The sequence below is a fragment of the Aulonocara stuartgranti genome, assembly GCF_965226115.1.
Source record: "Aulonocara stuartgranti genome assembly, chromosome: 8".
NCBI classification, from domain to species: Eukaryota; Metazoa; Chordata; class Actinopteri; order Cichliformes; family Cichlidae; genus Aulonocara; species Aulonocara stuartgranti.
Window position 1 is genome coordinate 10,382,926 of NC_138959.1, and position 26,939 is coordinate 10,409,864.

General features: G+C 36.0%; 1 protein-coding gene across 4 annotated transcripts in view; it reads right to left on the reverse strand.

The window, feature by feature from the left end:
* The window catches only part of ptprea (protein tyrosine phosphatase receptor type Ea), a 63,786-nt gene that overhangs the window by 32,623 nt on the left and 4,224 nt on the right, over positions 1–26,939 (reverse strand). For 2 of the 4 annotated variants that reach the window (XM_082544984.1, XM_082544987.1), the window contains exon 2: positions 69–323. The gene's annotated coding sequence lies outside the window, so the exon portion shown is untranslated. Of the gene's footprint in view, positions 1–68; positions 324–14,750; positions 14,810–20,750; positions 20,996–26,939 lie in introns of those variants that run through there. The other 2 variants (XM_082544986.1, XM_082544985.1) reach the window with 2 other exon arrangements.

The window sequence follows — 26,939 nt, forward strand, 5'->3', positions numbered from 1 at the left end:
AACATAAGTCAGCAGCTGCTATACAGTACAAATGGTCAGATTGCAAAGGTCACAATGTGCTGAATTACCTGGATGAGTTTTAATTCAGTGTAAGCCTTTCCTCGTATCCATAATAGCAGGTCACATGGTTCTGATCGATTCGAGTGGTCACATTGTTGTAGTTATCTCCAGGGAGTAGTTAGACAGAAGAAGGCATGTTGGAGTGACGTGAATCCCTGGATCACTTGTGGGTCTCAGCTTTTCACTTCCAGGAGTTTATCAAGCAGGAGTCAGCCAAAATGTTTGAGGAGCAGCACTGTAAGCCTTAAAGGGATTCTCACCACCTTTATTTTAGGAGAGAGGGAGAAGGACACAGAATACATTAAACAACTGACAACAAAGAGAAACATGAGGACGAGAAGCTAGAGGATGAGGAAGGGGTGATGTAGTTCCAGTCTTAAGCAGAAATGGTATGTGGCAAGCAGGAGAGCACAAATTTCAGAGGATAGCCTCCTCAAAGTAATGAGTATATGGTACTGTATATAGACAGTAACACCTTGCCTTTCATCCATAATGATGCTATTTAGCTTTGATGTAAATTGAGAAGAAAGCATGAACACTGTCTTCATAAAAAAAAAAAAAAGAAGAATGGTGGAGATGGCACAAAGTCCAAGACAGTGGTAATGGATGGCTATGCACTGAATCCACACACACTGGGAAAAACTTTCATTAGTTTATTTTTGGGAAGTCCCATTTTGCAAGCCATCTATAATACAAATTACTCTTTCAAAACACTTGGTATCCCAGCTCACCTTATTTGCAAATTTAAAAAAAAAAGGCTCCACATCTTTTCTATATGTGCCAGAAATGGAGCATAGGTTTACATAAATCCACCTCCTGTATGTCTGCCAACACATTTTTAACAATTTCAGTCTGAATGTGTGAGAAAACCCTCCGTTACCCATGGGAGACCTGAAAGGAGGGTATAAAGAAGGAGGGGAGGATGGGTGAGGAAATGGGGACAAGGAACATAATTTATCTAACTGAGAATCTGGGGGAAGCTTTTTTTTATGTGGAAACCTTATAAATAAAGTTTCACCTTCAGCTGAAGGATTCTTGGATAAAACTTTAATTCTTAAAAATCACATTTCTAAAAAAGAAAGAGAAAAACACAAAAACACAGAAGAAAAGAAAAGATTTCAGCAGTTTTCACTTGATAGCGATGGGGAGCATGCATGCCGAGTGGTTGCTATGGTGACTGTCACGTCTAGCCGTGCGAAAGGAAGGTGCGGATGGAGGGGTTTCTCTCCCTCTCTCTGGCTGTTACAATAAACTAATAGAAACATCTCCTAAAGCCCTATCCTTGTTCTGCCCTTTCCCACTGGAAAACAGGCAGTCAACATTTGCTGTAATAAATGAATTGCCACACTTCAGGATTCCCATGATAATCAAATAACAGCACAAGCCAAAACATCCAGATTCAGGAAGGACAAAGTGGAACAGAAACCAAATTCCGCCCCCAAAAAGGAAATATCATATTGTTAAGTTTGCACAATATAGTTTTAGATTATAACAAAGTTCCTGGGAAGCACCATGAGAGACTGCTTTAAATCTCATGTCGTCTCAAAGTGCATAAATAAATAATATAAGGTCTGACAGTGTGGAGCCAGATCAAGAAAACTGTTGAATAATAGAAGAACCTTCCTGTAATGCAATCAGATGCAGTGCATCACTGAGAGCAAAGGACTGCAAACCGTGAAAGCTGCTAAAAGCAGAATACAAACGTGTACAACTTTGTACGTGTAAAACTGAATTACTGTGAAAAGCAGTAATACATCAAAAATTTTGTGTCAGATACAATATTTAACTCAATCTCTTACGGGGCACATGAAAAAGGCAAAGTATGCATAGTTGTGACAGGTGGGGGGAAATACGATGAAGTGAGTCAGTCAATCGTGCGTGCACATTTTATTATTGTTATTTAAAAAAAATGTCTTGTTCTCCACTACAGCTGCAAAATAAATATCATTTAAACTAAAGCAAGACCAATATAACCAATTGTATTTAGCAAGCCAGGTTGTCCGTGATGACTGCATACAGCTCTCACTTCGTCAAACAGCGCATGCGATAAAACAGCCCATAAATAATCAGTCGTACTTGTCAGATAAAATATGCTAGGGTACGAAATCATTTGCACACCTAGAGGGGTATAAAATACATTCTGAGCTCAATATGCATTATAAGTAAACACAGCCAAAAGGTCATGTGTTCCACAAAGATACGCAAACAACAGCTCGGCTACTGGGATTAAAAGCAAATAGAGTTAAAACTATAGTCAAACAGGAATATATATAGAAAAGAAACTTAATAAAAAAAATCATCTTCCTCTCTGATGTTCATCTCAGCGAGGAACAGATTGTGCAAGTGCAACATATGTGCTTTTCCTGCAGGTGTAAGATTTACAGCTCTGCACCAAATCTCGCATACAGCTGTCATTTTCCCTGCCAAAGCCTGTTAAGTTCAACCCAAATAGAACCAAGGTGACAAACAGCAGGTCAAACACAGATGGACACCAATATGTATGTAGCAGACATCTTTGACTCATCTACCTCTCCAGGGTTGTGGTCAATCAGATTAGAGCATCACACTGAGATTTCCGAATACACTAACACAAATCCAATTATAGAGATAAGCTCTGCGGGCAGCTACTCCCATCACACACACACACACACACACACACACACACACATACACATAGAATGAGAGAGGAGAGAGATGTCACTTCACCCTAGCTGCTATCGGGCCCCAGCATCAGTCCAGCACAAAAGTCCTCTCTGACCTGCCACTATGTGTCACTTCCAAAAACACAAAGCCTCTATGAACAGTTCACAACTTTCCCAAAGACTGATACAGACTGATTCATTTCCAAGCAATAAGGAAAATATGACCTTTGTGTCACGGTTCTGGGTCAGTTTGACCCAGTATTTTGAGTTGTTATGTTTTGGTTCATTTTTGAATGATGGATTGTTCTTTATGTTTCTCTGATGCTTTGTTGGGTTTTATGATGAATCTGTGTTTCAGTTATTTTGGTGTGTTTTTGCATTATGGATTGTTTTCTTATTCTCTTGTAGTGCTTGTGGTGATGATGATGATGATGATGATGATGATTTTCATGTTTCTGTTTATCCATGTTTAAGGATTTGTTGTTTCATGTATAGTTTGAGTTGCATGTGTTATATTCTGTCTGCCTCTCTGTCTGCGTCTTTGTTTAGTGGTTTCTTGTTTCCTGTTTTATTGTGAAGGTCTGTGTCTCATTTGAGTGTGTTCAGTTCTACTGCTCCCCTGTCTCGTTAGTCCAATTTCTCCCAGCTGTGTCTCCCTCCTGTTGCCCATTCCCTGATTACCACCCTGTGTATATTAGCCCTGTTTTTTCCTGTGCTCAGTGTTGTGTCATGCCATCAGACTTGCCTGTGTGTTTCAGTTTCTAGTGATTCAGTGTCAGTTCATGTTTTGTCACCAGCAATAAAGCTGACGTTTTTGATTTTCAATTTAGTGTCTGAGTCCTGCATTTGGATCCACCTCTCCATCCGCCTGCATACAGAGCCCTGACGCTTTGAGTATTTTCTAAGTGCTACATAATGGAAATTATTAAAAGACGGTGGTAAACTTTAAAAGTTAAGGCCTATAGGAAATGAGAGCAGTTTAGCAGCTGTTTTACAAAGTGTTATAGAAATGTAAAAGTGAGAAGAGTGGCAAGGTGCACTGTGATTTATGGTGTTTAGAGTCAAACTTGAAAGGGACTAAAATCAGCCTTTATGAGAACTGCAGCAGCAGAAACGATAATGAATGGCACTTCAGAAATAAAAGCATGTGTGCCAGCTCTCTGATCTGTTATGAATGGAGCCGTGTCCCTGATTAGCCGTCACCACACTGTTGCCTTAATAATCCAGAGCAAGAGGTCAGGCAGGAATGAAGAGTGTGATTTTGTTATCCGATACTCCCTCGCCTGTCTGTGTCACTTCCAAACACACCGGTGGATCTTGGCATCCAGGTTTGATGAGCACCAGTAAGTGGCCCTCAGCCAAAGTAAGCAGGATATGAATGTGATAAGATCATATAGCAGCTCTTCCAAACTTGGCATTTGGAGTTATAATCAAGTATCTCAAAATTTCCTAAAGGGGCCAGTCAGGACTAGATCCTTTACAGACAGACTGTGGATGACCACATTGATACTGATATTTATTTAGTGGACAGCTAAATGAGAACTCTGATTTAATACGCACCTGTGGCTCTCTCAGATCGATAATCAATACCGTGATAGGGCACTAAATTACCCAGAGCTCAGAACAATTGAGCATCTGTGGGGTGAGATGGAAACAATGAACTTAAAGCTGAACTTAATATAGCAGAAAATAGGTTATTTGCAAGATGAGGATTCGCTGAAGCAAGGCCACCTTTAGCAGAAACTAACACTAACCCTGTGTGTTTGGTCTGCCCAGATTTTCCACTTCATGAATGATTATCCCTTCATTTAAACCTTTTATTTGGGTCCCACATTAGAAAGAAAGGGACATAAGTGAATGTAAATATGAAATGCCAAAATGCACACAGAAACCAAAATCAGACAGAACTGAAAGAAAATACAGCATACTTTGTTGAGATATGGGTCACGACCGCTAATTCATTTTTCCTTTGATTTCTGTGGAGATCTTTGGTGTCCTTTCAGATATTAATTTAAGATATTTCTAATCAAATTAGTTTCACAATGACATACGTTGTTTGTTTTTAGAGAAATTTCTGAGCATCTATTGGATGCTTTGCCCTAACAAAGAAAACACAATCAATGGATGAAACCTAATAACTGTATCTGGCTTTTTACATAGGGTAGATCAAAGTTTCCCCTTCTCTATTTGGTGACTGTGGAGTAATGTTAACTAAAAAATATGAAAAAACTAAAATTCGATGAGGAAAAAAACTTTTATTCAACTAGAATAAAAAGACAAATTTAATGTGAAAAAAAAAAAAGAGAACTGAAAGGATTTTGTGATAGGAGGAAACAAGGAGTCAGGTCAAATTTGTTATCACAGCTCGCCAGATGAGGTGCTGATGGGCACGTTCATTGAGACTTAACTGAAACTAAACAAAATGTAAAACAAAAAGTCAAAATGAAACTAGAACTGTAATACAAATCAATAATAATTCTGTGGTGCCTCAGTTTTCCTGTTCTAAGCTGAGAGAATAGGCACTATATATATATATATATATATATATATATATATATATATATATATATATATATATATTATGGAATGCCCTTTAGGAAAATATTATATATATATATATTCCAACCAAAGTCTGAATATATAGAATGAAACTTGAATATATAGAATGATCTTTTGAATATATAGAATGAAGCTTGAATATATAGAATGATCTTTTGAATATATAGAATGAAACTTGAATATATAGAATGATCTTCTGAATATATAGAATGAAACTTGAATATATAGAATGATCTTTTGAATATATAGAATGAAGCTTGAATATATAGAATGATCTTTTGAATATATAGAATGAAACTTGAATATATAGAATGATCTTCTGAATATATAGAATGAAACTTGAATATATAGAATGATCTTTTGAATATATAGAATGAAGCTTGAATATATAGAATGATCTTTTGAATATATAGAATGAAACTTGAATATATAGAATGAAGCTTGAATATATAGAATGATCTTTTGAATATATAGAATGAAGCTTGAATATATAGAATGATCTTTTGAATATATAGAATGAAACTTGAATATATAGAATGATCTTCTGAATATATAGAATGAAGCTTGAATATATAGAATGAAACTTGAATATATAGAATGAAGCTTGAATATATAGAATGATCTTTTGAATATATAGAATGAAACTTGAATATATAGAATGAAACTTGAATATATAGAATGATCTTCTGAATATATAGAATGAAACTTGAATATATAGAATGAAACTTGAATATATAGAATGAAGCTTGAATATATAGAATGATCTTTTGAATATATAGAATGAAACTTGAATATATAGAATGATCTTCTGAATATATAGAATGAAACTTGAATATATAGAATGATCTTTTGAATATATAGAATGAAGCTTGAATATATAGAATGATCTTTTGAATATATAGAATGAAACTTGAATATATAGAATGATCTTCTGAATATATAGAATGAAACTTGAATATATAGAATGATCTTTTGAATATATAGAATGAAGCTTGAATATATAGAATGATCTTTTGAATATATAGAATGAAACTTGAATATATAGAATGAAGCTTGAATATATAGAATGATCTTTTGAATATATAGAATGAAGCTTGAATATATAGAATGATCTTTTGAATATATAGAATGAAACTTGAATATATAGAATGATCTTCTGAATATATAGAATGAAGCTTGAATATATAGAATGAAACTTGAATATATAGAATGAAGCTTGAATATATAGAATGATCTTTTGAATATATAGAATGAAACTTGAATATATAGAATGATCTTCTGAATATATAGAATGAAACTTGAATATATAGAATGAAGCTTGAATATATAGAATGATCTTTTGAATATATAGAATGAAGCTTGAATATATAGAATGATCTTTTGAATATATAGAATGAAACTTGAATATATAGAATGATCTTCTGAATATATAGAATGAAGCTTGAATATATAGAATGAAACTTGAATATATAGAATGAAGCTTGAATATATAGAATGATCTTTTGAATATATAGAATGAAACTTGAATATATAGAATGAAACTTGAATATATAGAATGATCTTCTGAATATATAGAATGAAACTTGAATATATAGAATGAAACTTGAATATATAGAATGAAGCTTGAATATATAGAATGATCTTTTGAATATATAGAATGAAACTTGAATATATAGAATGATCTTCTGAATATATAGAATGAAACTTGAATATATAGAATGATCTTTTGAATATATAGAATGAAGCTTGAATATATAGAATGATCTTTTGAATATATAGAATGAAACTTGAATATATAGAATGAAGCTTGAATATATAGAATGATCTTTTGAATATATAGAATGAAGCTTGAATATATAGAATGATCTTTTGAATATATAGAATGAAACTTGAATATATAGAATGATCTTCTGAATATATAGAATGAAACTTGAATATATAGAATGAAGCTTGAATATATAGAATGATCTTTTGAATATATAGAATGAAGCTTGAATATATAGAATGATCTTTTGAATATATAGAATGAAACTTGAATATATAGAATGAAGCTTGAATATATAGAATGATCTTTTGAATATATAGAATGAAGCTTGAATATATAGAATGATCTTTTGAATATATAGAATGAAACTTGAATATATAGAATGATCTTCTGAATATATAGAATGAAACTTGAATATATAGAATGATCTTTTGAATATATAGAATGAAACTTGAATATATAGAATGAAGCTTGAATATATAGAATGATCTTTTGAATATATAGAATGAAGCTTGAATATATAGAATGATCTTTTGAATATATAGAATGAAGCTTGAATATATAGAATGAAACTTGAATATATAGAATGAAGCTTGAATATATAGAATGATCTTTTGAATATATAGAATGAAACTTGAATATATAGAATGAAACTTGAATATATAGAATGATCTTCTGAATATATAGAATGAAACTTGAATATATAGAATGAAGCTTGAATATATAGAATGATCTTTTGAATATATAGAATGAAACTTGAATATATAGAATGATCTTCTGAATATATAGAATGAAGCTTGAATATATAGAATGAAACTTGAATATATAGAATGAAGCTTGAATATATAGAATGATCTTTTGAATATATAGAATGAAACTTGAATATATAGAATGAAACTTGAATATATAGAATGATCTTCTGAATATATAGAATGAAACTTGAATATATAGAATGATCTTTTGAATATATAGAATGAAGCTTGAATATATAGAATGATCTTTTGAATATATAGAATGAAACTTGAATATATAGAATGAAGCTTGAATATATAGAATGATCTTTTGAATATATAGAATGAAGCTTGAATATATAGAATGATCTTTTGAATATATAGAATGAAACTTGAATATATAGAATGATCTTCTGAATATATAGAATGAAGCTTGAATATATAGAATGAAGCTTGAATATATAGAATGATCTTTTGAATATATAGAATGAAACTTGAATATATAGAATGAAACTTGAATATATAGAATGATCTTCTGAATATATAGAATGAAACTTGAATATATAGAATGAAACTTGAATATATAGAATGAAGCTTGAATATATAGAATGATCTTTTGAATATATAGAATGAAGCTTGAATATATAGAATGATCTTTTGAATATATAGAATGAAACTTGAATATATAGAATGAAACTTGAATATATAGAATGAAACTTGAATATATAGAATGATCTTCTGAATATATAGAATGAAGCTTGAATATATAGAATGAAACTTGAATATATAGACTGATCTTCTGAATATATAGAATGAAACTTGAATATATAGAATGATCTTCTGAATATATAGAATGAAGCTTGAATATATAGAATGAAACTTGAATGTATAGAATGATCTTCTGAATATATAGAATGAAGCTTGAATATATAGAATGAAACTTGAATATATAGAATGAAGCTTGAATATATAGAATGATCTTTTGAATATATAGAATGAAGCTTGAATATATAGAATGATCTTTTGAATATATAGAATGAAACTTGAATATATAGAATGAAACTTGAATATATAGAATGAAACTTGAATATATAGAATGATCTTTTGAATATATAGAATGAAGCTTGAATATATAGAATGAAACTTGAATATATAGACTGATCTTCTGAATATATAGAATGAAACTTGAATATATAGAATGATCTTCTGAATATATAGAATGAAGCTTGAATATATAGAATGAAACTTGAATATATAGAATGAAACTTGAATATATAGAATGAAACTTGAATATATAGAATGTATGAACCTCTTTTTTAGAGATGATGTGTTTCTGAATTCTCTGCCTTTACAAAATGGCATCAGCTGAACTATTTCAGTACTTTTTAGAGCTTGACAACTGTTTTGCGACAGCTGTTCAAATTGCAAATTTCCATAGTCCACTAGTTGTATCCTGTGGTTGTACAGTGTTCCAACATTTACTGACAACATTTGAGATATGGCCATCCAACTAAACCCCAAGTCTCGCATGTCAGTCAGCTGAGTAGCTGGTATGTTGTACCTAAAAGAGTTAGAAACAAAAGAAGAAATATGTTAACTTCTTTCTTATTTCTTGCATTCATTATCTTGTTTGCCATCTCTTGACTCTTTCAAGTGCCATACACATTATGAATGAATTTGTTTCCATTTTTATCACTTACCTTGACCTTCCTCTTTGAGATGTAGAATGATATAATGAGCCCATAACATGTGCTTCAGCTTCTGCTCGAAGTGTTAGCTCAGTTGACATCTCCATCAGTGATTGATAAATTCCCTCAAGAAGTGTGCATAATCTTCTCCCAGAAACATTTTGTGTAACATTATTCATGAGCACTAGAAATGTTGCAATAATGAAAACGTGTTCTTCAAGGTGACGTAGTATAAATTCAAATTATTTCTACCATTTGCAGTTTGAACAGCTGTCGCAAAACAGTTGTCAAGCTCTAAAAAGTACTGAAATAGTTCAGCTGATGCCATTTTGTAAAGGCAGAGAATTCAGAAACACATCATCTCTAAAAATGAGGTTCATACATTCTATATATTCAAGTTTCATTCTATATATTCAAGTTTCATTCTATATATTCAAGAGATCATTCTATATATTCAAGTTTCATTCTATATATTCAAGTTTCATTCTATATATTCAAGTTTCATTCTATATATTCAAGTTTCATTCTATATATTCAAGAGATCATTCTATATATTCAAGTTTCATTCTATATATTCAAGAGATCATTCTATATATTCAAGTTTCATTCTATATATTCAAGTTTCATTCTATATATTCAAGAGATCATTCTATATATTCAAGTTTCATTCTATATATTCAAGTTTCATTCTATATATTCAAGAGATCATTCTATATATTCAAGTTTCATTCTATATATTCAAGAGATCATTCTATATATTCAAGTTTCATTCTATATATTCAAGTTTCATTCTATATATTCAAGTTTCATTCTATATATTCAGAAGATCATTCTATATATTCAAGTTTCATTCTATATATTCAAGTTTCATTCTATATATTCAAGCTTCATTCTATATATTCAAGCTTCATTCTATATATTCAAGTTTCATTCTATATATTCAAGTTTCATTCTATATTTTCAAAAGATCATTCTATATATTCAAGTTTCATTCCATATATTCAAAAGATCATTCTATATATTCAGACTTTGGTTGGAATATATATATAATATTTTCCTAAAGGGCATTCCATAATATATATATATATATATATATATATATATATATATATATATATATATATATATATATATTAGTGTGTGTGTGTGTGTGTGTGTGTGTGTGTGTGTATGTCTTCTTGACCATGTCTACATGCCTAAAAGCATTGAGTTGCTGTCACATGATTGGCTAATAAGAGATTTGCATTATCCTTAACAAGCCATTTAATATGTGTACCTAATAAAGTGGCCGGTGACTGTGTGTACACACATATGCACATATACACACAGACACATCTGTGAGTAAAATTTACGTTTTAAATGAGCAAACTGTTTATATGACTCTTTTTAATTGTATTTCATTCGCCTAAGCACCTTAAATTATGGATTGAATTGTGCATTTAGCCCGTCTGTAACAGCAAAAAAAAAGAAAAGAAAAAAAGGATCAGTCTGGACAGCCTGTCAACCAAATTTTCAGTCACACAACCCAGACACAACGTGACAGACATAACAGCTGCCCAAAAAACCTTTACAAATCCTCAGTTCATTATAAGTACAGCATGTAAAAACAGTTATTATTCAGCCTTCTATCCAATAATCCGACACACATCGCCACAGTGGCAGTGTCTGTCTTCCCTTCCTCCTCTCACATCCTTCCCAAAGTTGCTCTCCCAGGAGCCTGGGAGCACCTCAGACAGAACTGGGTTAAGATTATACAAGATCCCAGCTGAGAATTCCCTGCAAAATATAAACTCCGTGAACCCCAAGTGGTAAATATTCATGAGAAACAGAGAAACAGTGGTATTCCAGCACGAGAGGGAGCAAACACATCGCCACACACAGGCATCTACAAACCATCTTCTAGTACAGACAAAGCCAAAACAACCGTGAACAGTAGACTGACATTATAGGGCATGTAAGAAACATATACACCTACACAAGGGAGGAAAAAAACTCTTGAGGATTTCTCATGCTATATGTGTGTGTGTGTGTGTGTGTGTGTGTGTGTGTGTGTGTGTGTGTGTGTGTGTGTGTATATATATATATAACGGTATATATATCTGGCTACAGCACAAAAGCCACAAGTCATGTCTATCTGCGCAACCTTGTCTGGGAACTGAGATGTTTCACATGCTAGAGAGGAAAAAAACCACCAACGCCTACACGTTTTTCGCAAGAAAACTGCCAAAAATAGGGAGTGGGAAGGAATTTTTAAAATGTCTAGCTGTGATTTAATATATAACAATAACTGTTCATTTATCCACTTTACACTGTTGCTACTGAAAAAGGGGGAAAAAAAAACATAGTTCAGGCTGTCTATCAGATGCCAACATAAAGATATGGATCAAATCAAATCAAAGTATCCAGTAAAGAAAGTCTCAAAAGAATAACTAGTCACTATTTTTAATTAAATTTAAAAAAAAAACAAAAAATCTTATGTAATCATCTGTGGTTACTGCGGGGGGGAAAACCATATGAGTGTGTACGTGAGCCTTGTAAAAGTCTTTTAAATGATTAGTAAGAGGCACAAGTGCTATATTTATATCTAATCTGCTGCATGTCTAGAATACCTTTCACAAAACTAGTGAAAGGTACATTCTTGATGTGGTGTGCACGTACATAATCCTATCCAAAACCTCAACACCACTGTCCAGCTTGTGGGGTAAATCTAACTCTTTTGACCACTGGTCAGGAGTACTCCCCAAGCATCACATCACTGTCATTGTATGCAGCCGACTCAGAAAACCTGCAGTCCACAAGCAGGAAGAGAAACAACAGATCATATCCTGTGTGTGAACTGTGGTTTACAGCAAAAAGTGGGTGGGGGTGTGTAAAATTAGCTGGACTGTGAGAACTAAAAAGAGTGAGGTTGAAAGAAGAGACAGAATGGCCAATCAGATGAAGGAACATAAAAGAACATGGGGAGGAAAAGCGCTAGAGCCATTATTGGTTCAGCTTTGAGTGACTGTTGAGTGTAAAAACACTGACTAAACTAACACATCTCTGCCTCAGCATTGGCTCAGCTGTACAGCATATGAAGCCACGTTATAAAACCGAATAGCTCAATAAAACTGTGTACTTTTGAGCTATGACAGTAATATTTATTTGTGGGTGTGCCACACAGTCATAGGCCAAGAATTAGTTGTCTAAGATTACTCATGTTGTAATAAAATCGAGTTAAAAAATACCAGACGAGTGACAAAAAAAAAAGGCTAAATTGTTCCAATACACACAAGCAAAATCCTAGGGGTTTAAAATTTACAGACGTTTCATCATAATGATCCACTTACCTCAGAAGGAAAAAATAGCTTGACTTTTAGCTGCTACATACTGCACAATGTTCACCGTGTATACAGGCTGCATACAAAGGCTGTATATAACAGCTTGTACATTTTTTGTAGCATCTAGTTTAGCGTTACAGCCAAAGTCATCATGGTTTTAGAAGTAATGAACATATTGTAAGCTTTCTTAGCAATGAGCATATATAGACTGTGTGCAAACATTTTTTCTGGCTTTTCTACAAACATGGACGTCATTTGGGTTTGCTATGCTTTTGGAGAAAGACTCAACTGGCCATTCAAGTTAGTACACTTAGTGTTACCAAGTGGGTGCAAATATTCAGTTTATTACTGCAATCTGGGTGAAAAAAAGCTGTCTGCTGCAGTTAAACCAATGCCACAAGAACGCTTAAACTTTTTAAAGTAAAGTTTTATATAATGTGATCGATTGTTTATATAAAAGGTTCTGCTCATAGGCACTTAAATGATTTCCTGCTTGGATACCGATTGATCTAATTGGCCTCTTCTGGATGTGGCCCATCTTTCCTCTGTCTAAGCTAAAAAGATGAAAGAACAGCTGTGGAAAGCATGGTGTAATAACCTGCAAACTTAAAAGCACTCAAGTCAACTGTGGGATCACCATGCAACAGCTGGACACCCCTATATGGTCCTAACCAAAGTGTGTTTTCAGACAGGAAGTAGGAGATGATGGAAAGAACATCCTGGAAATCTAAGTCAACAGGATATGGATGATTTGCAGGATAACGTTCAATGCACTCAGGAGCAATGAGTAGCCTGAAAAAAAGTTCTGAAACCTCTTTGAATCTTTTTCTTCAAAAGCATCAAATCAGCTGATCTGGTTTCGAGCAAAGCACAAGTAAATATTGCAATCTAGTCATCAGACGGAGATAACCTTGCATCCCTCACCCTACTCTCCTTCCAGGAAGGAGTGATGTAAATGTTCTGTAGTGTGATCACTTGACATGCAACATGAAACGTGTAGGAGGAGATCTGCCCCAGCCTCGAGGGCTAGCAGATCAAATATGCAGGATGCATGGACCACAATGTCAATAATCCTGAAAATAAAAATAATGATAGTGTTGCATCCTGATATCCCAAACAGACCTGAGAGATTTCGGCCTAGTTCTTCAGGGTATAGCATTTACTGGTTGCCACAACTTAATTAATATCAGAAATAGGATTTCTTCTTGGATTGCAAATCATACAGATGCTCAGATTACAGATGCAAAGCCACGGCATGTTACTTTATGCTGTTTTTTTTATCTGTGTTGCAGTGACCTACAGGGAAACAAAGAGGTGGGAGAGGGGCTGCTGTACCCTCTTTAACAGGTAACAGGAAATTGGCCATTCAGCATATCAGCTACATCAGCTGCTCCAGTCAGCCTGCAGACTGATGGATGGCAAGTCACACTCGAGCTGCGACACCATTGATTTCCTCCTCATAAAACCCAAGACTGCTGATTCAAGATAATGCTACATTTTTAAAGGCTTTGCTGTGATATTGCTGCGATAAATTCAGAAGATTAAACTGATAAACAAGCTCAGACACACTGACCAATGAGATTTATTTCCAGTATAGTGATTTATTTGTCTGGTGCTGTTCATTATTTATTTACAGTCTATCATCAAATGTGTACTTTCATTTCTAGTGTGCTTTCCGCTGACTTCTAAAGAGATTATTCACAAGGCTGGAACATTCCTGCTATGAAACACTGGTGTTGTTGTCAGTAAACTGGAATGTTTCCTAGTAATAAACATATCGAGAGCCTTCATATTGTGTACTCCCAGTGAAGTACAGTCCCACTTAATGACATTTTTCACAGTACTTATCATGTCACAAAGTATTATGCTTCCACCGAGCTTCCACCGATTAAAAACGTCTTAATATTATCAGAAATATAACACAATACTTTGATTTTTACAGCACAATAAATGAGTGAACTCAGTGGTATTGGTCGTCTCCTTACTGCAGTGGTCTTGGTTTGATTCCAGGCCTGGTCAGTGCTGCATGCCGCCCTCACCCTCTAAACCATTTCCAGAAACAAAAAAGGCAGTATGTGGTGAGTGCAGACACTCTTTATACAAGCACCACAGAAGCTTGAGGTTCACTTCCTGACAGCAAGAACATGAGCTCATTTGTTTGCTGTGTTTCATGTAGAATACAGTGCAGTTCAGTGTGCGTTTCATTTTCTAGTGCATGGACAGTTTTTGTGGTTGCAGGTTTTGAGTCGAGTAAAAATGCCATTTATTTGATTAAGGGAGACTTGTTGTTGTTGGATGCTCGTAATAAAAACAGCCAAAGTTTAAAATAATGTAGATGTGATCGTCGTGAGCTAACTCAGTCTTCATACTGCTTTGAACGCTCTGTTCAGGCATTCTTTTTGTTCATTGCGCTCTTTAACATTACTGCGTGTGGATAGCTTAATTTGGTCAATGGTTCCCTTAAAGGGTAAACGGGTTATTTTGAATCATGAAAATATGCTTTAGTGGAGTTTAACAAAAAAAATAGGTTAAATATGACCTTTTATTCTCAATTTTAAGTGTGGAAAGCCGTTTTTATGAATACCAACGTGAAAACATATTGTGGCTAGGCACAGTGTTATTACTAAGTTGTACCCAGTCATCAGTCTTGGCTTTATTAAATAGGATGTTATAGGTTGCGGGCTTGTCAGACAGTCATGCTATCTGTCACAGGGATTACTGGTGTGAATCGTTGCGAAGAGCTGTAAACAAAAGGCCCCACGTGCACAGCTCTGAGAACAGAAGATAAGAAAGTGTAGGAGGGATTCTGGTTGGAGGGGGGGTTACTGATCACTGTGCCAAGCTAGGAGCTGTGTGATGGATTTCGCACACATCTTCTCATCTATCTCTGAATCCCTTTGTGATGAACAAAAAGCAAAAGAGCCCCCTTCTGAGTGCATTCTGATGAAGAGGAGCACTATTTTACCATTCATGTCATTTGCCCTCAATGCACATTGTGCATGGGTGAGCAAACACACCCCGTGGTGCTACGGGGTACAATTAATGTTTTTCAGGCACATGGGTCTCATGCTGGAATATTTTCAGGAATGGAAGAAAACCAAGGACATGAAGCATTTCTCAAAGCTGCTAAAATTCAAAGTGAATCTATAGATATATCTGGCAAATCCAGCAACAACATAGAGGTGCATTGTCTGTCGGTATCGGCAAGTGCAGCATCTTGGCGGTACAAAAATCTGAACAGAGTAACGCTTGCCAAATGACATAAGCTGAAAGCAAGCCCCCTCCATTTTTAGAATTAGTGACATTACACAAGCAAATAACAACAGAGATGCCATGTCAGCCTCTCTGGAGGGTCAAAAATGCACGGATTAGACTGTCATTAATACTGAATCTGGATTATAACAATCCTGAGGCAGCTCAACTGCCACAGATTACTTCTATCCCAGCAAGGGCAATGACAGACAATGGCACTTTTTGTTCTCCTAGAACTGACAGTACCGCACAGTAACAAAGAGAGACTCATTTCTAATAGGGTCAGGAGTGATTAGACAAGCGGCAGAACTGGCAGCTCATAGAGAGACCCAAGATCTCCCAAAATCCACTAGTATCAGACAAGATTTGTCAGATCGATTGATGACCTAACTACAATTAGCCTATTAGTGCAGCTTGCCGTTGTAAAACAAGTTAAATTATCAGCCTACCCTTTGAAGATGTTTTATTACAACATGACGCTGTAGTGGAAACAGATTTAGTATTAACACAACACATCTTTGCAGGACCACTTAGCTTTGATACAAATGGCACCCGTCTGTCTAGACATCATCACATATCTTGTGATGACAGCCCACCCATTTTGGCTATTGTGATTGCAGTCATGCTTTTGATGCATTATTTATTAGCCTCCCACAAAAAAGTCCAAGAATTTTATCCTCAGTTCTAATAAACTGAACCACAAATTTAAACGCTGAAGCTGATTACAGTGTCGTAACGCAGTTGTTTACTTTCCTACATCCTTAAAGCTCAGAAATATAAATGACACAAAGGTCGCCTTTACAAAGTATTGTGTTGTTCTGACATAAACAGCACCCATTTTCCTTTCTTATGGCTTCAAAGAGACATGTAAGAAGAGGGAACTGGGAACAGGATAATCTCTAGCATTAAAACAAACTCTTGTTCTAATATCTGGGACTTCATTAGCATTCTTTCACTCAAACTAAAAGGCGTTGTTTCAGTGGAAGACACAGATAGAAGGAAACAAAGTGGAGATACAAAGGGTATCAGAGGGAGTTGGTACAAAAAAAGGCATGAAAATCTAAAGCCTGAGGAGGTAAAGAGGGGGAAGTGAGACAATCTCAGAAACAGACAGAGAGAGACAAAAAGAAGGAAAGAAAGAGGGAATACAGATCAGTCAGTGTGACCTGTCCTTGCCCCACAAAAACAAATGACATCAGGGTGGCTGCCAATCAGCTGATGTGACTCAGAGAGGCTGTCAGAATTCACTCCAGCTTTATTTTCCTGTTCCTGACACTTCCCTGTAACTTTTATAAAAAGGAGACAAATGGGTAACTGGAATCACACTGCACATTATTGTAAACTGAACTCAGCTAACAGTGTTTTAATTACTGAATTTTTAAAAATCTGCCTTCTGATAGAATCTAATTGTTTCATTACAATAAAAACCCACAGCCTTTTTATTCTTTGTGCAAAAATATAGCTTATGTAAACCAATCCGGCAACCGTTTCACTCCAATTCATGCGCAGACACATTAACAGCGAGAAAAAAATGTAATTACTCTGGTTAATGTGGCTTGCTTTAATTAGACGCATCTTTGGTGACAATGCAAAAACCATCACAAATGGCAGCGCAACAGGAATTCTCAATGACTGCCATTTAGAAGCCGACAATCTCACCGTCCTCTTATTGAGTGGAATCACTGTTTAGCTTTAGAGCAAACCAGAGATGAGAGGCCGGCTTTTGTTTACTCTTGTAAGGAATCAAGGACACAGCATTTCTAACGTTTTGTGCAAATCATCACAGAAGCTTGAAAAGTGACAATTATTCAGGCAAGGCTTAGCAAAACGATCCATTTTTGTTGCATTCTGAACTTTTAGCAATTTAATCGTAAATATCAGATCTGTATATTTGTGTTATTATTTTGTAGCTCGACTATGAGTTTATCTGAAAGTTCAAAATTTGATTGTGTATAAATGAGATGTGAACAAAACCCTTTGTTTAAATTGGAAAGGGAAATCCTCTCAGTGCTACACACTGGGGAATGCAGATATAGAAAAAAATCATTTCTTGTGAGAACCCAGAGGTTGAAAGTAAAACATGCCCCTGCTAATCAAGTTCTCCTCTGCTCCAGAACAACAATTTGAACACGTTTTAATAGTCGGTTTCTATAGAAACAGATCAATGCTGATTTCAATGATAAAATGCAGTTGAAGCCCTTAAGAGAAAGTTTTACTATTGCAACATCTTTCACTAGAAATAAAATACAAATTAATCAATTCTGTAATCCACTGCGCCTGAATTAACATTTCAATGAATACAGTAGGGGGCATCATTTCCTTGAATGAAAAAGGTTTTTTTTTGTTTTTTTTAAAAGCAAACGCCTGAATCAGCAACTTTAACCGTCTTCTAATGATATGCAGTGTGTTTGAGAGTGAGATAGATGATGTGCTACAGATATCTCATCTATACTTGACAAACTGGGTGTGCAAAAGTGAAAGAAAGTCTAGTGATAAGGGCCCACAGTAGAATATATTTACTGCATATTAGTAAATCCAGACAGCAAAACTGTGTGTAATTATGACATATTTAGTCTCCTTAAACAATGTAATTTGGAAGTGTGAGTGACAATTAAACTCTCTAAACTTTAGAGAGACCAGCATATGCCATTTTCAAATACGGACTGCAGCCCTGAACTATTCTAGATGTCACCCAACAGAGGTGCTGAGGTGTGAAGATGTGAGAAAGCAAATGTCACGTGAGGTTTGATTGGACATCAAACGGTCTTCAATCTGCAAGCTCCCCAGCACCAAAGAGTGCGTGTAAGCCAACTGAACACAATAATTAATTATCAGTTGAATTACCAGTGAGAAAGCAATGTTGTGTGCGCAGTTTCCTGCACATCGTCTTGCCAGAACTATCACCTAAACCAAAACTGAAAGTTCATGTGTGAAAAAGAGGTTGTTCGATTTCTTATTTTGATTTCTCAGCAATCAAACTACTGTAATGTCAAATTTAGAACAGGGAAAGTTGCAACTCTTCACATTTAAAAGCAAATATTTGTGCTTTTTGTGCAATAAAGACGTCAAAATTGGTTCCTTATAAAAATGCTTATGGGGCATATGTAGATTTGCCAAGTGCTAACTAACTGTATACATAATTCTCCCAAAAAAAAAACCACAGAAATGAATTCAGGATCAAAATGTAAAAAGGCTGGCATCCCCATGACGTCTCTGGGGGAGGGAACCCGGAAACAGAAACCCCCCGTTGACATCACCCCAGCAGGATTTAAAGGAAACCTAATTGGACATATGCAAATGAAAGATGTGTTAAAAATTCCTCTTTATCATTGGGGGATGCATTTTGGCACCAGTTACCATAGCTCCATAAATTTCATCTTCCCCAGCTTGGGCTTGTTGTATGATGTCAAATGTGCATCCACTCCCTATTTTCTTTCTCTCTGCGTCTTCATTTCCCTTCACAGCGTACACCCAACCCCCTTCCATATTTTGACAAGAATCAATTACAGACACAGGAATGCAGGATGAAATGTGTGGCCTGGAGCATGTAGGATTTTATATCAGACCCCACACCGGTATGGTAGTAACGACAAGGGTGGGGAAACTATAAAAACAACCCTCTGCTTCACCTTGATTACCACGCTAACGTTTCCAGTAGCTTGATATTTCTGGTAGCCAGAAGTATCAAGCTACTGGAAGTGCACTAATGAAAAACAACCAAGCAGATATGTAGGAGTTTTGGCTTTTTTACAGGATTAAAGTGCACAAGCGCCGAAGGACCAAACACCTGCTGGTGCAGCTACACATGAGAAACAGTGTGCCACTCAAGCTGAACATGATGAAAATGGACTCCAACTAGTCTGCACTAATGAGTTTTTGCAATGAAGCTGAAGGCATCTCTATGGCTAACTAAGCAGCTAACTAGTCCCCTGCTGTGGCCCAGCTGCTGGATGCGATAGTACAGCGATGAACTGGCAGAAGTACAGAGCTCTTTTTATTTATTTCCTCTTGTAATTTAGCCAAGTTGGACAGACATCACTGATGGCTCAGAGCGCATGTGTCAGATTTGGTTCAAAATGCTGCTCAGCACACAACAGACTCAACATTTACCTCGTATCAGATTCGGCCCAGCAAATAAACACCGCAGCAATGCAAAAAAGGTTAGCATTTCTTTGATGGCATGCTGTGCTTCAAAGAAAACCAGCAGTCCTAGCCTCTCTTGTCTTCCTCCTCATCTTACAGTAGGCAGTCATAAAAGACTGCAAATGAGGGGGTTTCTCAGTATGTTCAGAGAGCAAGGCGTTTTCCCTCTCAAGGGAAGACAGATCTGATGATCAAATCCTTTCCTGTCTCCTTGTTGAGCCCCTCTCTCTGCAACGGAGCGCATTTCCCTCTCTAATGCCAGCCATGTGTCACCCACTACTGCCAAACTGTTTTGATAAAAAGCCTAACTGCTGAATGTAGGAAACAAGGAAACAAATTTTAGATAAAATCCATATGTTCAATATCTAAAACAACAGAGTGGTATAACAATGATGAAAAGCAAACAAACACCCTTTTCCACTTCTTTTAATGCATTTAAGCCACAAACATCCCCAGGGAAAATAATATAAACTGTGAAGCATAAATGAGGTCGTGTTTTCAAGTAGGACGAATGACATTTGCAGCCGAATAACAAATTTGTTATTTTGCAAAAATAGGCCATATAGCGTAGCAGCATTAAAAATACATACCCCTATGGTGTATATTTGTCTTTTGCTTAGTCTCCAGATGCAGAGAGAATGAACGTGGGGAGGAAGAAGTTTCGAACAATCCTCAGTTCACCAGCGGTAAAATAGACGTTTGTGTGAAGAGCCACCCACTGACTAGGCTTGGCCCACAAAGAGACTCACTGTGAAACTCGGCCCTGAGACACATCATTATTATGATCACCCTGATCTCCAACCTCATTTTACTCCTTGCCATGATTCTCCATGAGAGAAACCACTCTGCTTTTTGATGACTGACTGTGATCCCTGCTCCCTGTTAACTGCCACACAACTATCTAGCTCTATGAGACATTATGAAACAGGCAGGCCACGAAAGCAAGCCGCCAAATACAGGAGGAAGCAGTCTGCTAGCACGCATTGCTCACTTATTATCACCATATGTTGCAATCACTGTATCTCCAGGGCTTGTAGTGCATCAGTGAGTGAGGTTGTTATCAGCTCTAGAGCAAATGAAAAGCATTTCCTTTACATCCAAGTTGTTGGCTCTGGAATACGATATGCATTTTTTGAAAATGATGAAATGTCATTAGAGGGGGATGCCTTAGTTTTACTTTCCATACAACAGATTTTTTCAGAATAAAAGCATGCTTTTCCTAGCCAACAGAATGTATTTAAACTAATGACATATGAAAAAAAATACACCAACATAGTGTTGTTTTGTTTTTTATTCTCACAAAAAAACATCTTTTTGAGAAAAGGTGCAGACAGAGCTGAAATAACTATCTAATCTACCAATCAAGACACTGAATCAGCAACCATTTTAGCGATCAGTTAACAAACTGAATCATATTTTAAGCAAAAAGGTCAAACATTTGCTCTTTCTAGCTTCTCCTCTTTGAGGCTTTGCTGATCCTCTTTCCATTTTTCTGTTTTATATCAATAAACATCGGAGGCATGATCTAAAAGACAAAGTCACATTGTAATTTGTATTTTGTGTACCAACATTCTGAAGCCCTGAGTTTAGCTATTTGACTGTTGCCCACCACATTTGGATGCAAACATTTGACTGACTGTAGCACTTGGTAGCTGAATTGTTAGCAAGATGCATTCTTTACTTCGTATAATATTAACTCTTTATTCTGGTGTGTGGCTACCTTAATAGGTTGCTACCACTTGGCCAGGCAATGTAATTCTGAAACACATCACATTGCCTGGCCAACTGGTAGCAACTTGTAAAGGTAGCCACATACCCTGAATCATATTCTTCTTTCTATTTTATTGTAACTTTTAATTGTAAGTTACAAAATAAACATCATGTTGTATGAAAAAGACTTTTTATTGAGCATATAAATGTATAAAGAAGGTGTTTACTGAAGTTATCATTTGTGAGATATAGCTACTTTTTGTAAAGTTTATAATGTAACCCAATGTTTATTTTAGGTACCCAGCATTTAAAAATAACAGATATTTAGCTTAAACACAACAGTTAACCTGCTGATTGAAAATAATGAGTAGAAGTCAAAATAACCAGTTATAGTTTTATAATATCACGAATAAACATTTTTAAATTAGATTCTTAACTTTTACAGCGATGCGATTTGTGGTTCTGTGGCTTGTCTCCACTTTTGTATCTCACTTGGCATCGAAGCTGACAGTAATTATGAAAAACAAATGTCCTTTCATTGTAAGCAAATGGTGTAGATGTGGCTTTGTCTGTGACTGAGCACAAAAAAGCTTTGGCAGCGTTTGGGGGAGTGTTATTGTTGACAGTGTGCTTTCCCAGTGGGAAAACATACTGCATGACCAAATGTTGCAATGATCAGACACAGACAGTACGGCACAGTTTTGCTCATTAGCATAAAAATCTTTCTGGATACAAATCAAGAGAATAGACATGGAATTATGAGCTGCAAGTCATTCAAAACACTCTAAAGTCTAAATGTTTCAGCAGTTATAGATTAGATTTCCATAGCTGAAGGTCAGTGGGACAAAGTCATGTCATGGCACGTATTTTCTTACATAGATGAATCAATGCAAACTACCCCCTAGAGCACGATGCCTTCTATACTCTCACATCTAAATTATTATTGATGCCTTTGCAAACTGGTGATTTATTTTCTAATGGAAAACATCTCATGTGATAACACCTCAAACAGCTATAAGCACATTTTTGAGGAGCAGACCAGTGATTATATTACCCTGTAGAATTGTTACAGAAGGGCTGGAGTGAAAATATAGCACATGCTTCATGCTTATCAGCACACACTACATGTTGGCTAACCCCTGACTGTTGTTTCACTGCAGCATCGAACTGCTGAAACTCATTTCAACACAATCATCATAGTCAAAAAAAGAAGAAGCCTCGACACTATCCAGCCTCCCAAAGTCAAAAGTTAAAAGGTGCTTTTAATGAACGAGATCCAGCCTTGTTCTACACTCCACATCTTTTCAGCTCGACACAAAAACTGACAACCCAGATATTGAATTAATGCTCGTCTCTGTCACTGGAGGCCTTCGTGATGATCAGCACATTTGCAATTTTTACAAGTCTCAGCATACCAATGTTAAAAAGAAACCCAGGAAAGGCTGTGACTCTGAAGGAATAAAATAACAGCGTGACTCTGATTTTTTTTCTTCACATAGTCAGCTAATAAAAAAATTACTTGTGTGTTAAAATAGTTGTTCTGTAGTTGTTGTGAAGCGATCAAAGAAAATAAGCCATCCTTTTAAATTACCCCATTGTATTTGGGTGAAATTGTTTGCTGGTGTTATTCCAGTGCCGTCAAACTGCATCATATTTCTGAAAACACACAATGAAAATATTGAAGGACTGACATAATGATCACAAACAACTCCCTGTGCAGCAGCCTTGAAAGAATGAATAGGAAATGAGCTTCTTTAGTAAGCATCCATTATTCATTAAGCACTGTATTCCTCCATGTCGACACCCTCTGTAGTGACACAGCCAAACCATTATTTCCTTATTCTCACCATCACTCACTCTTTCTCTCGCACCAGTTACACCCAGCTTTCATGTTATCGCCATACGATCAGCACCCAAATGCTTTACACTAGATAAACTCTACAACACGCAACAACTAGTAAACTAACTGCACTTGATGTTAGCTGAAAGAGTAGCACCCGGCAATAATGTTTTAGTAAAGACAAGAGCCACTGCAACTGAGCAGTTTATGGCGATGCAAAAGAAAGGCTATTGCATATGCTGACATATTGCAGAGAATAAACCTACCTGACATTATACAGGACTGATAACATAAGTCACAAGATCGTGTGAGCCCTTTGTAAATTGTGCTGCAGAAGAGATGAGATAAGTTAATCATGCTTTCTACATGCGCTATCATCACATGCGACGCAGCCACTTTTAGACTCAATTAAAAGCCACTTAAAATGCATCTAAGCAAGAATATGGAAGTTCAGTACAGGTTGAAATTTAAAAAGAAGGTAATTCCAGATACTATTTAGAAACATCACTAATCTCCACACACAGACAGGGGGAAGGTTCAGTTTTGTGTTATTCTTTTTCTTTTTTTTAACTCTGGAGACATTGCACATTATCATAAACATCGAGCTATAATGGAATGTGTAGGTGTAACATCTGTGGACCCAAGATGACTGCATCTTGAATCACGCTAAGAATAAACAAACGAGCCTGGAAAGATATCCTCAAAAGCCGACTCTTTTTTCTTCTTAGCTGCCAATGTGAACCCAGCCTCTACGCTGCCCTTTGTTTTCCATCGAAAATCTAATATTTGTTTTTCCAAGTCATCCATTCGGATAAAGTAAAATGGACTGAACATGTTTTAAGCCAAGAGCGGTATATGTTTGCTTTCCCTTCAGCTAAGTCACGCCACAGTGTGCAGGTAGTTAATCTCTTCTGGGCTCCACCCTACCTGCACTGAGCAGGTCACCGATTTAGGAAGCCATTTTTCAGCTAAAAATGCTTAATTTTTATGTTAGAATCATATCTTAAGAAACTGGCCAGCTGAGCCTTGTGATTATTAAAAAATACATTTTGTCCATCTGCTGCACTTCCTGCAAAACACAAGCCAGCACCAGCATAAAGACACTTAAAAGATTATAGAAATATGTGTATACCATTGTCCAAAAACCTTGTCATCTAAAAGCGTTGTGGTCTACTTTGTAAAGCTCTTATGTATCAACTTCCATAAACACAACTAAAAAACTATGCGTTGTCTGGGGTAGGTAACACCCACATTACTACTTGTGGAGTGACATAATTCTGTATGTCCCTGGGCTATATTCTCTTATTCAAACCAGGTGGGCCGAACCTAGCGGTCTGTATCCTAAAATGAATAGTAAGGATCATGAGATGGTTACATAATAATTTTTTTTGCACAAAATCAGTTTTAGTTTCTCCTGAGGCTCCATCTTTGAGGTAAAAAGCTTCCTTACTGATGCTTACAATCCAGGGTCATGCTCAGGATGTAACCTGTGATACACCATCACAAGTAGACATTATTTCATACTAACTGCTAAGATGTGTTTCCTGTCCTTGAATTTTTCCACTGCTGTTTCTAAGAGCACAAAGCCATCACAAACCCCTGTTAAATTAGCAGGCTAAACAGTTTTGCTTGAAAATGACTCACATGATTAATCAGTTATCATTATCATCATGCCAGTGAATAATCATTGTAGGTACACATAATTGAGGTGCATAAATGAGACAGGAAGCAGCTCTTTTAGTGATTTTGTTTTTTTCAAGGGGAGGGCCTAAATAATATAATTTTAAAGTCTCTTCTTTTGTGTCTCATGTGTTCAGCTCCACTGTTTTTTCACAGGGCCAACTTACAATCCTCCTTTGAACAGAGGTGAGTGAGCTCCGAAGCATCTGAAAAGAGGCAACTTTGATCTCTATCCAGCTGTTTCAATGCTTCAACTATCCAGCTGACTCTTTAACACAGCTGACAGTAAACAAAAGCAAATTTCCCCAACTTCAATTTGGCCTTACAGGGACGCTAAAATACTTAGATTCTTATCTATCCCACTGAAGCATCTGATCAGCCACAAAATCCATTCTTGAGCATGGCAACAACATCCAAGACTGAGTCATAAAGATATCTTCAGCCACAAAAACAACAAGGAGTCATGCAGCAAGAAGAGACACAAGCGACTTAGAGCAACTTAACACTATATGAGCAAAAGTATTGGGTTAATCTTTGAATTCAAGTGTTTTCTGTCTAATTGCCGCATGTGTATAAAATCAAGACCCTGAGCATGCAGTCTGCCTATGCAAACAATTGTGAAAGAATGTGTCATTTTAAAGAATTCAAAGAATTTGAGTGTGGTACTGTAACAGGATGCCGTCGATGCAACAAGTCAGCCATAAAGTGCCAGACCATATAATGTTACAGAGCGGGTTTGCTGAGTGCTGAGGCACATTGTACGTAAAACGCTCCAACACTCTGCTAACTCAATAACTGAGCTCCAAGCCTCGTCTGGTATTAACATCAGGAGAACAACTGTGTGCTGGGAGCTTCATGGCATGGGTTTACATGGTATATATGGACTTTGTTAATTCTGCACTGGGGGCATTTCAGTGATTACAGCAGCACAAGGGTCAGGAAGAAAAAAATCAATTAGAGATATATTAAAAATATAAAAATAGAATAATTAAGCAGACTAGTGTACAATACTATGTACAAATGGTTACTATATAAGACAAAATACACTAAAATATCTTCTTTTTACTTGCACATAAGGTGCAGTGGAAGTAGTAATGGATACAAATGTATTTTTTAGCTTCTATTTATCCTATGTGGGTGTTGCACAGTCTGACTGCTGTCGGGATGAAGGACCAACGAAAGCACTCTGTCCTACAAAGTGGCTATAGCAGTCTACAAGTGAAGGAGCTGCTCAGGGCCTCGTCTCATGCAGTCTCATGCAAGGCATGAAGGGTGTTGTCTGTAATGGACATCAGCTTAGCTAACATCCTCCTCTCACCCACATCCTCTATATAGTCTAGAAGGAATAGCCAGGACAGAACTTGCCCTATTTACAAGGCTATTTTCCTGTCCTTCTCTATGCTATCAGCTCCCCAACAGACAACAAGATTGCAGAAGCCGTCATTGTGTCGTAACAGGTCCTCAATAATGTCCAGAGAACCCAAAAGACCTCAGGCTGCCCAGCAGATGGAGACGACATGTGGCCATGCCATGACGGACTAGGTCCTGG